The 14,354-nt window shown below is 38.6% G+C and overlaps 1 protein-coding gene across 1 annotated transcript in view; it reads right to left on the bottom strand.

Moving 5' to 3' along the window:
- The window catches only part of TTLL10 (tubulin tyrosine ligase like 10), a 105,700-nt gene extending 91,878 nt beyond the window's left edge, over window positions 1–13,822 (bottom strand). Inside the window, exon 1 of the mRNA XM_038377205.2 lies at window positions 13,499–13,822. The gene's annotated coding sequence lies outside the window, so the exon portion shown is untranslated. The remainder of the gene's footprint in view (window positions 1–13,498) is intronic.
- Window positions 13,823–14,354: the final 532 nt, after the last annotated feature.

Below are 14,354 nucleotides of genomic sequence, written 5' to 3'. Positions count from 1 at the left end.
CTTTATTGCTACAGTGACGCACACAGAGAAGACCTCCAATCATTTTATTTTCCTTTTCAGCAAAAGAACTATCTTACAGGCAACAATAGCTGGAAAATGCAAATAAATTCACCCCTGGAAAAGGCCCACTCACTCCAAAATGCTGTGTAGACATACCTAATGAGGTCTGAATTCTGACACAAGGGTCCTTAGCTGCTATGCACGTTCCTAGGAGTGATCTGCCAGTGCTCAAACTTGAGCAGACATTCTCCAGCTACACCTGGGTGGGGCATAGTCTATTCATAGTTTAGGCTAGCAAACAAATCCCTCAGGCATGAGAGAGAGTGAAAGAGGGGCCACTCCCATTTCAGATGTGAGCAAGGACACAGCTCAGGTGGGGTGTCATGAGTCATCCTTCAGACTGTACAATCCTACAGCAGGGGAAGTATTCTCCTCCATCCCCGCCCTCCCCTCCAACCCCAACTGATTTTCTCATAAAGCAGCACGGTAGCCAGCTTTCAAAACGGTCGTTCCCTTTGTTAAACAAAACCAGAATCCGCTTCTAATCAGAAACCTCATCTGTCCCTGAGTTGAATGCAATAACATATTTCTGTTCGAGTCACTACACAATTAAAATGAGTTTCTGGGAGGGAGCGGCTCCTTATATTCTACTTTGTTGTGTACAGTGGATGTAAGAGTTTAATCATTGTTCTGCAGTTAGATTAAACTGGCTCATTTCTAAATGGAGTGATAGGAGGAATTAACCCACCTGCAACAGAAGTTTTTCTGGCCTCTAACAGGGGCAGGTGGCAACAAAGGGGACTCCAGGGCAGATTTAGCCACGGAGATAATTGAACTATAACTGTGGGTAGATAGACTTTTACAACCAGCATCCTGCCCTTACCCCCCTATGACTGGTCTTGCCACTTTTGTGAGCTGTGAATACATTATAGTGTCTCTGGTGGGAGACAATTGCATTTTTCTTCATTCTACGACTGAAGCCTTAATTCTAATCATTAGGTTATTACACTAAACACCAATGTGAAGGTTAATTTTGTTCTTTTACAAACTTCTCTGATTTGTTGCATGGAATAATTTCCTACAAAGCATTTGAAATATTTATTTCAAATCAGAAATTAGAAATGTTGTGTCTATTGTTGACATTCACTAGGCTTTTACTTACTCTTCAAAGACTTGTAACCTTCCAGAGTCTAATACCAATGCTAATGTCTTACCCCGCTTGTCCAAAGGTTCCACTTTCACCTAAATCATGGTGCAAACTCTTGTTTCCGAAGCATTTCTTCTGATGAACGTAGTGGTTTGGTTCACCCTTTAAACATCGTTACCAGACAGTGTTAGAGTAGATCCAAAAAATCCAGCACTGTCTAGTAAGATGTCCACAGAGGACCATAGTCTGTCCAGCAATCGGAGGAATGGAGAATCCATTAATGTTCCCATATTCTTCAGAAAACTCACTTCTCATCAAAACTAATGGAAATGGCTCAATAAACATTGTCCTAAATAAATAAGCAACCATTTTAATGGCTTACTGTATAGCTGATGAGTTGAAGAAAAATACTTCTGGCAATAATGTACAGTAGAAAAAAAATCTGGATTTTTATCCAAGGAGATGATCTAAAAATAAAAAGTTGGTATAATAATAGTCTAAAATACAAACACGTGACAGTTTCTTTGTGCTACTTTGTGGTGATTTAAAAGCAATAACTGCACCTTTGTTACATTTTCCCCATCCTCTGAAGGTCAATAAACAGTCCTAGTTTTCAACCTTCCCAGCTGGTAGAAAGACATACCTAAGAAACTAGTACAGAAGGAACTTCAAAGAATGAGGGCTAGCTTAACGTTTTCTATAACTTCTGAGCTGGCATTTCTGATGTAAACAGTTCACAAGACTAAATTTAAGATCATGGGATGAGGGTAAATTTGGGCCTTAAACAAGGGTAACAGTGACAGTAGACTCACCAGCATAGTTAACGTACTGCTAAGTAATGCCAAAGATGATAGTATCTCTCCTACTGACCATGTATTTATTCACCTTATAATAAAAGATTAGCATATGTTGTGTAACAAATGCAAGGTGGATCGTACCACAGTCCACAGTTACTCCATATCACGCATTTGCTGATCAGTGGCCAGAGCTTCATGTAGTTCTTAATGGGCTGGCGCAGTGGTTCTCAATCTTGTTTCATTTGCGGATCCCTACAAATAATCAAATAGAGGTGCAGAACCCTTTGGAAATCTTAGACATAGTCTGCGGATGCCCAGGGATCCGCAGACCACAGGTTGAAAACCACTGGGCTAGCAGACAGGATACTGGACCATTACTCAAAAGATCTAGATTCTATTCCTGGCTCTTCCACTAACCTGTTCTGTGAGCTTGGAAGAGTCATTTCCCTCTGTTTCTCCTCCTGTTCTTTGTCTGTCTTGTCTTTTTAGATTGCAAGCTCTTTGGGCAGGGACTGTCTCACTATGTCTCTGTACAATGTCCAACACAACAGGGCTCTGATCTCAGGTGGGGTGTCTAGGCACTACTGTAATATAAATAATAATATTAATTTCAACACAAAGCTTGTGACAGATGTTTGACTGTCCAGCAGGTACCTGCCACCCATTGTGCATTGCATGAAATCTAGACAGTGTCACCTTAGAATAACTTCCTGGAAATAACCAAACATTTCAATTCAAATAGTTAAAATGAACAGCACACAGTATATGTGTGAGAGACCCTTATGGTTTTTTGTTGTTGTTGTTGCCGCTTTTTGTCATGCTTAACACCTGCCAGGAGTGCTGAAACACCTGTCCATAATGCCATGTGTAAGATAAAAATATCTAACAGCACTTATACCCTCTCAAGGATATCCTTGTAAATCATTATTTACGGTGCCTTTAATAACTGATAACTGAAGGAAGGAACAAACTTCCTGCATTGTTTCAGTTCTCAGTAAAAAGTCAAAAGACACAAAAGGCATCTGAGAACTTCTTTAGGCCAGGTTCTTGTTTCCATTAAAACCCCTTTACACTGCTCTAGCAGTGCAAAAGGGGGTTTAAAGCAGGTGTAGTGCTGTGTAATTAATTCCCACTTTAAATCTACTCTATGCTGCCACATTGCTGCAAAAGAGTTTTAGGGTAAATGAGATCAGGCCCCTTCATGTTTTCCTCCTTCCAATGTATTACATTACAAACATCTTCCAGATAAGAAGAAATATTTAGAGAAAATTGTTTTTAAATGTTTGAGCGTCTTTTAAACATTGTAGATGAACCTTAGAGGTAGAGTTTTGATCCAGATACAAGATTTTGGTTCTGGCTCACAGCTAATAAAAACATCTTCTTGGACAACATCCACTGTTATAACATACTAATGTAGAAAGGAAGCAAGGTACCATCTATGAAATTTGTTGTGGCGAGAAGGTACAGAGCAAACTACAAAAAGCAAAACTCAAAAAGTTAAGGGTGTTTAAGTTGACACTTCATAACATGACTGGTCAGAATTCTTAAATCGGTTTTTACTAGCTGGAAAAAAATCATTTTGATTATGAAACAAAGTTTGAAAATAGGGATCCAAAATGTTATTGCTAATAAATCCTTATTTACTTGTTCTTATTATATTTTCTGTAAAGTTACAACACACTGTCTGGAAGTTTAAAAATGGACAGAAAATATTAAATCAGGATTCTCACAGCTACAAAATTCACATTTTTGTTTGGAACTATTATATTATATCATTGTTCTCTTAAAAGTGTGTTCAGCTTTATATAGTATGCAGGGTTTTATATTTATGTGTTCATTTAAATCATATCTTCAAAGTGTAATCTAAAAAAAAGTGTTTTCTCACATTCGTTTTTAGCTTCTAATCTAAACACCCAAAGCATTTTATTCTAGGGTTACTCATGCTTGGGAGCTCTTCAAAATTATCTTCAGTCAAGCACCATTTTTCTTTGTATAAGTTTCCATATTGGCCACTAACCTCTGGTTCCAAATCCGCTGTTGAACTTTTCCACGTTGTGTGTGAAACACCATAATCATCATTACCAGGCAGTATTAGAAACACAGAAAACATCCAATGCTGCCCAGTAAGATGGTAATGGCATCCCAGGATCGCAGTCTACAAGCAGCAGATAAACCACCAGCCAGAAAGCCTTGGAGAAGAAAAAAATAATAGAGAGAGAAAGAGAGAAAGAGAGGGAGAATTCCACCATATAATAGTCAACCTTTTGTGATAATTATTTGGGAGAAGAGACTAAATTACAACTTTCTAATAATTTAGCAGAAAAAAATATACCTACTTTGGTTTCTGATCATTTTGGACCAGGGCTTTCCCTTTACCCTAAACCTTACTGTTCTCTCATATTGATAGATCATGTCGGATATATCTAATCCGATAGCTCCTAATGCAACAAGTCTTTGGAACTGATGGAGGTAACAAGATAGTAAATTAAGCCCAGCCAAGCATCACAGCCTATGTAATGCACCCTAACTGCTGCCGTAAGTTAATAGCAACAAGGCAAAGTGTTAAACCCTGTAAGCAATTGGATCTCAAGCTATGGTTAAATGTACACTAAGGCCCAACTCCAAGAGGTAAACTACTGACAGATCCAACTTCTCTTTAAGTATGTCCATGCAATTACATATGAACTTTACCTGTGCTTGTATTAGGCAACTGATATTTGCTGATTTCTTGAGTCATCTTTTAAACCAGGTTTATTTTTTCTTTTAATTTCAGAGAAGAACTTTCAGTGCAAATTTATCACACAGGAATTCTTAATACCAAAGAATTAGATTAGAATTCTGTGATTGTCAGCACTGTATTTCTCCCTCCACATCCCCAACTATAACATCATAAGATTCTGTAAATGTGGATTTTTAGTGTTGTATCACCAGGTTAAAAAGACAGACAGACAGAGAGAGATAGAAAACACAGGGTCACCTGGAATATTTAAAAACCTGTGTAGCAGCTAAACAAATGAGTGCAATTTGTTCAGCACAAAGAGGCTAACCATTGACAGCTAACACTCTTGAAAAGTAAAGGCCTGTAAAATTACAAACATGCCTTCCATTGCATTCTGAAACCAGCTGGAAATCCCTATTTGCCAGACACTGCTGACAGATAATGCCGCCAGAGCCTACTGGCTGTGGTAGGGTTTTTTGGTTTTGTTTTTGTTTTTCACGTTGCCTGCTCTGTTGCTAAGATCTTTGCCAAGCCCCCACCATTTTGATCAGTGACTGTGTCGGAAGCAGTAAAATGGCCTCCAGGATTAACTCAGGAAGCATTCAGGGATGTCAAATCTGCAGCTGGGGGAGGAAGGAAAAGAAATTGTATTTGTTTCCAACTGATTTCAAATCAGCAGAAAGTTAGTGAATTCATGAATGCAAGAGCCACATGTTTAATTTACAACATCAACAACAAAACCCCGAAAGGATCTGCTTATGTACCAAATTCAAAAACCTGACAAGGAGAAAGCCAGCCACCATACCTCTCCCAACAGCAGTGTCCTTCTTGAATACAAATGATTGAGCTAAAGTCAAAAGTGACACATCGAAGGGGAATCATGGCACAAAAATCAAAAAAATTTTGCAACTAATCTCAGTTAAACTCTCAAACCACAGAAGATGGGGAGACAACAACAACAAAAAAAGATGCCCGTACACAATGTTGCATGTAAGCTAACTTATTCTGTATACAAGTTAACCTGTTCTGTTTGTAGGTTACATTATATTGCAGGTAGATTAATAGACCCTTTTATTTAAATTCAAAGATTCACAAAGATTTTCAATTAGGAAAAATTCTAGTCGCTAAATAAGGAAAGGCACTTGTGGCACCTTAGAGACTAACAAATTTATTTGAGCATAAGCTTTCAAAAGGCATTAAAAATACAGAACTTTTGTGCCTGTTCCCCAGCAACTTTTAAAGCCTGGAATTGTGTAGCACGCCCCTCCATCCTCATTTGCATATAAAGCAACCTGGGTTTTCTTTTCACCATTTTTGTGCGGGCCCTCAGCAAATGGTTAACTAGTCAACTGCGGAGGGACTTCTGCCTTTTTTTTAGAACATGCTGCACCCCATCTCATCTGAGCTATTAGGTAACTGTCAAAAAAGATAACACATAGCAAAAGTGGCTGACAGATAGACATGTTCCATTTAGCCTCTACAAACGGAGGTTTCATTTTTTTTTACATTAATAATTCATGGATTAAAAAGACAACTGAAGGGTGTGTTAGGCAATAGCTGCTCTCTCTCTAAAATAGCCTAGGTTTTAAGTGTGATAGTTGCATCTGAAATAAAGTGTTATTTTTATGGCAGGCTTAGAAATAATAAAACCCCCAGAGTATATTGAACAGTGTTTTGATATATGGCAACTAGCACTATTACCCATGTAATAATATTAGAAAAATTATTTGCTAGAAAGACCACAGTTAAAATAATTGTTAACAACTGTTATAATTGGACCGTAAACATCAGTTTATTGCACTTGAAATCAAAAGGAACTATTTTAAATAAACTGGCAAAAACAAGATAATGTAGAGCTACGATTTTGATATTTCACCCTGTTTTGCCTACAGTATACCATGTCTTGCAAGGATCTGAGAATTGTGGATGACCTAGGCCCAGCAGAGCAAGTTAATGGTGATGTGGCACCACAAAGATTGAACTTCTTCAGGTTTGAACCACAAACCTGAGTTAGAACCTGAAATACTTCACAATTTTTCTCCTTTATTTCCTTGGTTGTTACGGCTCTGTAGGGTTTGAGCATTTTCCTGGGATATTGCAAAGATTCCATTGTGACTGAATAGAATAGATGCATTGAAAATGAGCCTTCCATTGATTGTATCAGGTCTATGTGTCTACATAATATTAAGTCAGAACTGTCCCAATGCTTAAATGCCAAGAGATTTTAAAATTTTTTTTACACGAGATGGTGCGTGTGGGGCCTTGGCCACGCTACAGTGTCAACGAAGTGTCAATTTTATCCTAATCAGTGACTGATATTGTTTGCAGTATTCGGAAGATGCTCTATGTGAAAAGGAAGTGCTGATCAAAATTAAATAACTCAGGCATAATGGGCCAAATTAACTGGTGCCACTTTCTTGACTTCACTATTGTATATTGCTGTAGATAGTATTATCTTTAATTCTTTGATGGTAAATTGTGTCCCTCTTTTGCATTGACATAAAAGGCCCAAATGCAGCTCAACTGCCACAGTTACACAGACCAAGAAGCAGTCCACAGACAAGTCCCACAAGGGGCTGGGCTGTGTAGTGACACTTTAGACAGAAGCGTGGAGATTATGGGCAGGACTTGATCCCTGGATACCCACATACGGGGATGAATCTCAGAAATTCTTATAGATGGAACATAGGCCATTGGGTCCACGAACTATCTAAAACTAAGCACCAAAATCTCCACAAACCATGTAAAAAGTGTAGTGGGCCCCATCTTTCACTCTAGCCTGCAGACAGATGTAACAGCTGCAAAATGCAGCCATGTCTGCCTTAATATAGGTTAGTCACTAAAAACCCATTAGTTTGGGCTTTGTGCACACGAAGATTTGACCCTAAATATACTGAATAGCATATGTGCAATGTTATCAATATACAGCTGATGTGGGAACTGTAACTTGGAATTTCCTGGGCCACCTCCTGCCCTAAGATACACTTCACAGCCCCCACTGCAGTTAATGGGAGCTGGTACATGACACAGATCACCCACCATTAGTTGAGATTTGCCAACAGTTCTCAAACAATGGTATCTGAGAGACCAGTTTTCCCTTAAATTTAGGGTAGGAAATAACTGGGGTATAACAACTGTTGGCAAGTGTCAAGATCTTTTTAATGATGACCACTGTAGCTGAGAACAGCCTCCTGCTTTTCATTCACGTACATTTTCAGCCATAACATTGCACTAGCTAGTTTGAATCACTTAATCAGTGAAACAACAACTCAAGGTGCACCAATGCTGTACATGCACATTTGAACATGCTGTCTTAAATCACAAGTTCACGTGAACCTCCATGGAATTAGAGACACAAGGGTATAGCCAAAAGGCTGCTGGACTCACTAAGCTCCTTCTGATGCCATGTCAAAGATACAGTAGGGGGAATCCAAGTCAACCACACTTTCTTTTAGATAGTGTAGGGCTGGGCCCAGCAAGTTTGTCAGTTCACCAGGCCCTACTACCTTGTTTAAAATCCCATTCTCTCTGTCGGGAACACTGCACTTAAGGGCAAAAAACATTTAAATGGTGACATCGTGGCCTAGCAAAAAGATAACTAATGTAACTGTTGAGGCTGCGACAGCAAAACAATGCTAGAGAGAGATCCAAGACTGCTTTAACTAATCAAACAATAGACTATAGTATATTATGGCCTCTGTCAGTGACCACTCATCTGTTACACAATGGTTCTTTTTCATAGGCAAAGATCCCTACTGCTGAAACCTTTGAACACTTGCAAATGAGCCACAGCTGCTAGCTAGCAGAGGGCATGTCAAACCTGTAACATGCACATGAACATTTTCTTCAGTTTGAATTTCATTGGCACTAACTCCGATTCTTGTATCGTGAAGAAAATGACTGGAGGTCTACGGTCCCTGAGATTCACCCAGACACATCTCTGTTTGAGAGATTACAGGCCCCAAATACTGATCTGCCAGTATTTTACCATTTTCCAAACATCATCTGCTCATTTGAGATGGGGAATGTCCCAGAATGAGGAATGTTTTGGCCAAAAGAGGAAAAGACCTGATTCTTATCTCACTAATGCTGGTTTCCACCAGTGTAACATTGCTGGGTCAGATCCTGAGCAGGTGTAAATCAATGTAGCACCATTGAAATCAACATAGCTATGCCATTATACACAAATTCAGTATCTGGCCTGTTGACTTTAATGGCTTTACTCCTTATTTACTGCAGTGTCAATAAGAGTGGGGATCAGACTAGGAATTCAAAAGATTTTTCTGTGTCACCATCTGAAAGATATGGAAAAATTTAACACATGCAAGTTACTGTGGAAATTCAGAGTTGTAATAATGTTCTGTAAAATCCTGCATAGGTGTGTATCCAATAACTGAGTATTTGTTTATACACTTCTTTTGTTTATAGCTAGATCTCAGGTACACCATGTACATCACTCCCAGGATATATTTGTATCTGTACAACCAATGAATGGCTTACATGACTATCTATGCAGCTTTTTCCTCTGTAATAGATACAGTACATATCAATCTTCATATTTCATATCTCCAAATACCCTGTTCCAGTTAATACAACCAGCTGAAAATATTGCGTAACTAGAATGGCCCAAATTCAGAATAATAATTAATACTTAGCTCTTAAATAGTGCTGTTTATCAGCTGATCTCAAAGTGCTTTATGAAGAGGGTCAGTATCATTATCCCCATTTTATAGATGGGGAAACTGAGGCACAGACGGGGAAGTGACTTGCTCAAGGTCACCCAACCAGCCAGGGGAAGACTTGGGAATGGAACCCAAGTCTCCTGAGTCCATTGACTTCAAAGAAGTTACATCATATATAAATTTGGCTCACTGTGTTGCAATATATATTGGTTAATTATGTCATTTTTCTGGATTCTGTGTACTCTGTGATTCTAAAAGTAATGAATGACATATGAAAATTACGGCCAATTATTACATGCCTGTACAGTATTTTGCATATCTGGGTCATACTTTACATAATGTATGTTGACTAAGATGTTTGGGCCCTAAAAATTTAGCCAAGAATTGTTTATTCCTCATAAAGTATTTTTTATTGTTATATTATTATGTCCAATAAAGAAATAATCAGGAAATGCCTTCTAGATCTGAAAGTAAACAATATACACAAGGTGGACATATAAGGGAAAGGGTATAGAAGGTTTCTACAGCATCTAGTAGTTGGGCACAGGCTCTGTCTGGCACAAAGTTGAAATCCGTGCCCTTAGCCGGATCTGCAGACAAAGAAAAGCAAAACCCAAAGGGCAAAATGTAATGAAATTTCCACTGTTCTTTTCTTTACTAAGATCAGAAATTGGCCCTAAATTCCTAACAGAGAGGGCTTTGTATTTCAGACCGTCATTTCCTGATAGAAAAAAATCTGAGTTCAAATTAACTGCTGAGCATAATTCCACCTCTCATCTGAAATACACTTCAGTTAACACTGCTTAGGAGTCCAAGGGTTTTTTCAGGAGGTACTGTAGGTATTTTAACTATGTGCATTTTACAATGACGGCAGAGAATCTGTCCTCCAGTGTGGTCAATATGGCATTTTTCATCAGCATTACAGCTCTCTATATCTATACCAGGTGTATCCTGCCAACATGCCTTAACCAGGATTCAGAGGCACCATTTCAAGGAGATGGAAGACAATTAGCTTCCTATTTTAAATGTAATGCCCATTCATTTCTTACCCTCCCTCCTTCAATTGCCAACAAGAGGCTAACTGCTGATGGGTTTGGTGGGGTGGACACACTTGTCCCTTAGGCACTGAAATTAGACCCACCAACTCATTTCACACAGGTCACCAAAGAGACATCAAATGTAATTATTTTAATTAACTACCAATCTAGACTAGAGTCATACCAGTTAGCCAGAGATGAAAGACTCTTTATCCCACTGCCAAATCCTCTGTGATTTCCATACTTTCTCACAGTAAAGAAAGAAAGAACATGGACTCTGTTTTTATTTGTGGATGTCTAGACTTCATATATCCTTCTGTATATATTTAAGATTCTGAGTCTGATTCTCCATAGCTCAGCCTCTTATGTCGTCATTCACACTGGTGCTAATTGGGCATGAAATTAGTATACAACGCTACCATTGATCTGAACAGAAAGAGAATTTTGATTTGGTAGTATTTTATACCCACTTCAGACAGCCATTAAATGTACAAGGTGCATATGTCAGTGCAATATCCAGGGCGCAGGTCTGCCACAGGGAACAGAATTTGCCATGAAAGGGAAGCACGCTACAGCACTCTATGTACATTTCCAAAATATTAACTCATGCAATCAGAGAAGTTAGGGGAAGAGTCCTGTTAGGTCATCCAGGCCCTCCCTCGCTATAGCTAGTACATGACAGTACATTTTCTAGTGCTTGGTGTCAATACTATTGAAAGAACAGGAGCCACTTACATAGATTGGGGTTACCACAAATACTCCCTGACAGCCTCCATCACCTGTAATGTGAAATATCTTTCTCTGGAACCTCCCTCTTGTTTGACTATAGGACCTGATTCTGTCCCCATTGGTTCATGGGAGCTAAGATGAGTCTGTAGTAAGGTGAGAGGGAACAAAGTTAAATGTAGCACATTGGACCTCCTCTGTCATTTCAAAAGAGATGTAAACTCGTACTTCATACAATGGTAAGGTAGATAGCAGAGCTTCAGTGATCTTTCTTATTCCCACTAAAACAAAGGAAAATCCTTCCTTTGCCCCCCCACCTTGTCCTGCATTCTCTTCAATGGAAACTCAGCACCTGATAGGTTCAATAATATAACCAGACAAGGGAGCTTTAACTAACTGCTATATTCAGTAGAACGCATTAGTACTTTCAAAAAAACAAACAAAAAACAGTTTCCAAAGAAGTTTCAAGGATAACCTGGAAAATGCCAGTGTGCCCAAGCAGTTACAAAACGGTGTCTATTTCTTAACTGCATACTGTTTCTTACACCTTGCTGGGATGTTAATGATTATTCAGCCCCACGATGGCTGGTGAATTTCCTTCTCTTTATGTCTCTCACGGTCTGCATATTAGTGTTCTGCAATGGAAACTGATTTCTCTTGCATAGTCTGCCATTATAAGCGACAACAGGCATGATATGGTTTCAGAGGAACCCTAATTCTTCCCAGATCTCTTGCTGTAGCCATTTTACAACAAATCCATTCAGATAAATAATCCTTGCATGGTTTTGCATAACTGCAGACAACAGTAGCGCACATGGCAAGAGAAAGAGCCTTCTGAGTCTTTGTCCACACAAAACTGTATCTGTTTACTCTAATTTCGCTTACTCTGGTAATCCCCATGTAGAAAATATTCCACATAGCGAAGAGCAAATTTGAAAAGTGAAATATAAATACTGAATTTAAGGAAAACATTAGTATGGCTTTGCAAGATGTGTGCATCGCTTATAAAAATATGGCCATTTTTAAATTATGTTGGCAGTTAAAGGCCTGGAGGCCACATTCTAATCTCAGATGCACTGTTGTTAATCCAGAGTCACTCCAATAAAGTTAATGGGGTTACATGGGATTTAGGCTGCTGCAGCTGAGATTAGAAGATGGCTCTAGAAATTTATCACACACCTCTTTGAAGAGATAAGTCTTCATTCTCATCATACATGGTCTATCTACTAATTAATGCAAGTTTAGTGACAATTATTATAAGCCACTGGCTCATTTTTGTGTAATTATTGGCTAAAATTAAATATATAAATGCAATTTTTTTTGGCCATGCTATTTTATTTGTTTGAACAACTAAACGTATCTTCATCATCATTGTATCTCACTACGGTCTTTTTGTATTAAACAGTCACAATCATTTTTCTTTGTTAAAAGAGCTGCCAGGAATTACACAAACTTAAATATTGCCCTCCTTAATGTTCCCTAAGAAGGTCATTCAGTGATATCGGTAATACTAAATGACCAACATATTATAGTGTCTGTAAGCCACAATATGGCAATGACAAAATAAAAGATGGGGAACTTCACAAAAGGCATGGAGCAATATACACATGAATTATGGATTCCATTAACCAACTCAGCCCACAGGAGAGAGAAAATGAAAGCAGCCACCACTTTTAATATACCCATTACTGAGATGAATCCCTATTTCATACCCAAGAGTAACCTTATTGCTTTAGCTTTATAATATTAAATTCCACAAGCATTTATTTGTATCCAGTTTACTATCTGTTTAAAAACTGCTAGCATAGTTATTTCTATTTGGACTGATAACAGAATTCACTCCATACTTTTATGTACCTCTATTTTAAGCCAGTCTTATTTAATACCCGCTGCACACATAAAGTTATCAGTCCTGAAAAGGACAAAAAAATACTGAACCAATGTTCCACTACAATTCTCACCATTGCCAGTGAAATAAACAATTCATGCCCAACAAAGGCCTAACAAGCAAGATGACGTTCTTGTTCTACAAAGCATACAGCTCACTTATAGTGTCCTAAATGCAAATATGGTCCTAACAAAAAATTAAACACTCTATCTGGAAGGATAACACAAAATTGCTATGGGGTGGAAGCAGTAAAAATCCAAGCCATATAATGAAAAACTTCAAAAGAGATTAAACTAGCATAAGGGAAACACACAGAGAAATACATCGTTGTTCCCCAACTCATCCAGCCCAACATGGTACCACCTGAAGGTTGGCCCTCATGCAGAGGAAAGACCCTTCTGATTGAAGTGAAGGCAGCAGAATTGCAAGGAAGGAGGGAATGAGAGAGAGAGAGAGAAAAGGGAGGGGATTCTCAGGGATAAGAAAGTGGCTGTAACCTTACCGTGGCGAAAGATCGAGGCAAAGAATGCAAAGCAAAAAATCAAAACACACAAAACGCCAAAAATCTTTCAGTTTTCTGAGTCCTCAATAGTGCGCTTTCTCTGGCCATTCGGTACCCATGAAATATAAACCCACCCTAATGGTCGCCCAGGTTACCGACTTCATTTAGTTAATCATCACCATTATTACCAATGCTCAGGCCTTGAGAAAAAGAAAAGAATGGCTGAAGAGGAGCGGAAAACAAGGAACTTAAATGAATCCCTTCCCCCCTCCCTTTTTTTCAGCACTAGTATTTAGCTATTGTACCTTCATTACCTTTATTCTCTCCTCCCTCCTCCACTCCCTCACCTTCCCCCTCCTCTTTTCTGAAGTACACAATCAGGCAAAGTTCCACCAGCTTTAAAACAATCAGGTATCAATTATCCTCCAAAGGAGAATGCAGAGTCTCCAATTTGCACCCAAGTAGTTGCAGCTTCAGAGAGGAATGTGACTCTAGCGTGAAAAACTAACTTGTTAGTTAACCTGTATGGTTGAGCCTTAATCAATAGTCAGGGACTATGAAAAGAACAAAGTATGTGAAACTTAAGCCTTTATCTTTGGGCTTCATCAGATAAGCTATACCTGGAGTCTAAAAGGACAGGCAGGTTTGTTTGTAAGCCTAAAAGCTTGAATGTAGGCTAAATTCTGTTTCTAAAGTTCAGTCTATTTATTGACTATTTAAGATTCTTTTTTTATCCAGGCTAAAAAACTGTGAGCTAACATATCTTTTTCTAATGACCATTAAAAAAAAAGTCTAATTAAAGTGAAATGTGTATCCCAGCTATAATATGTATTTTCCTCAGGCCACTTCCACCTGC

This window comes from Dermochelys coriacea, chromosome 18 (assembly GCF_009764565.3).
Source record: "Dermochelys coriacea isolate rDerCor1 chromosome 18, rDerCor1.pri.v4, whole genome shotgun sequence".
Lineage (NCBI taxonomy): Eukaryota > Metazoa > Chordata > Testudines > Dermochelyidae > Dermochelys > Dermochelys coriacea.
The sequence above is the reverse complement of the archived record's forward strand: the minus strand, read 5'-3'. Positions and strand labels throughout refer to the sequence as shown.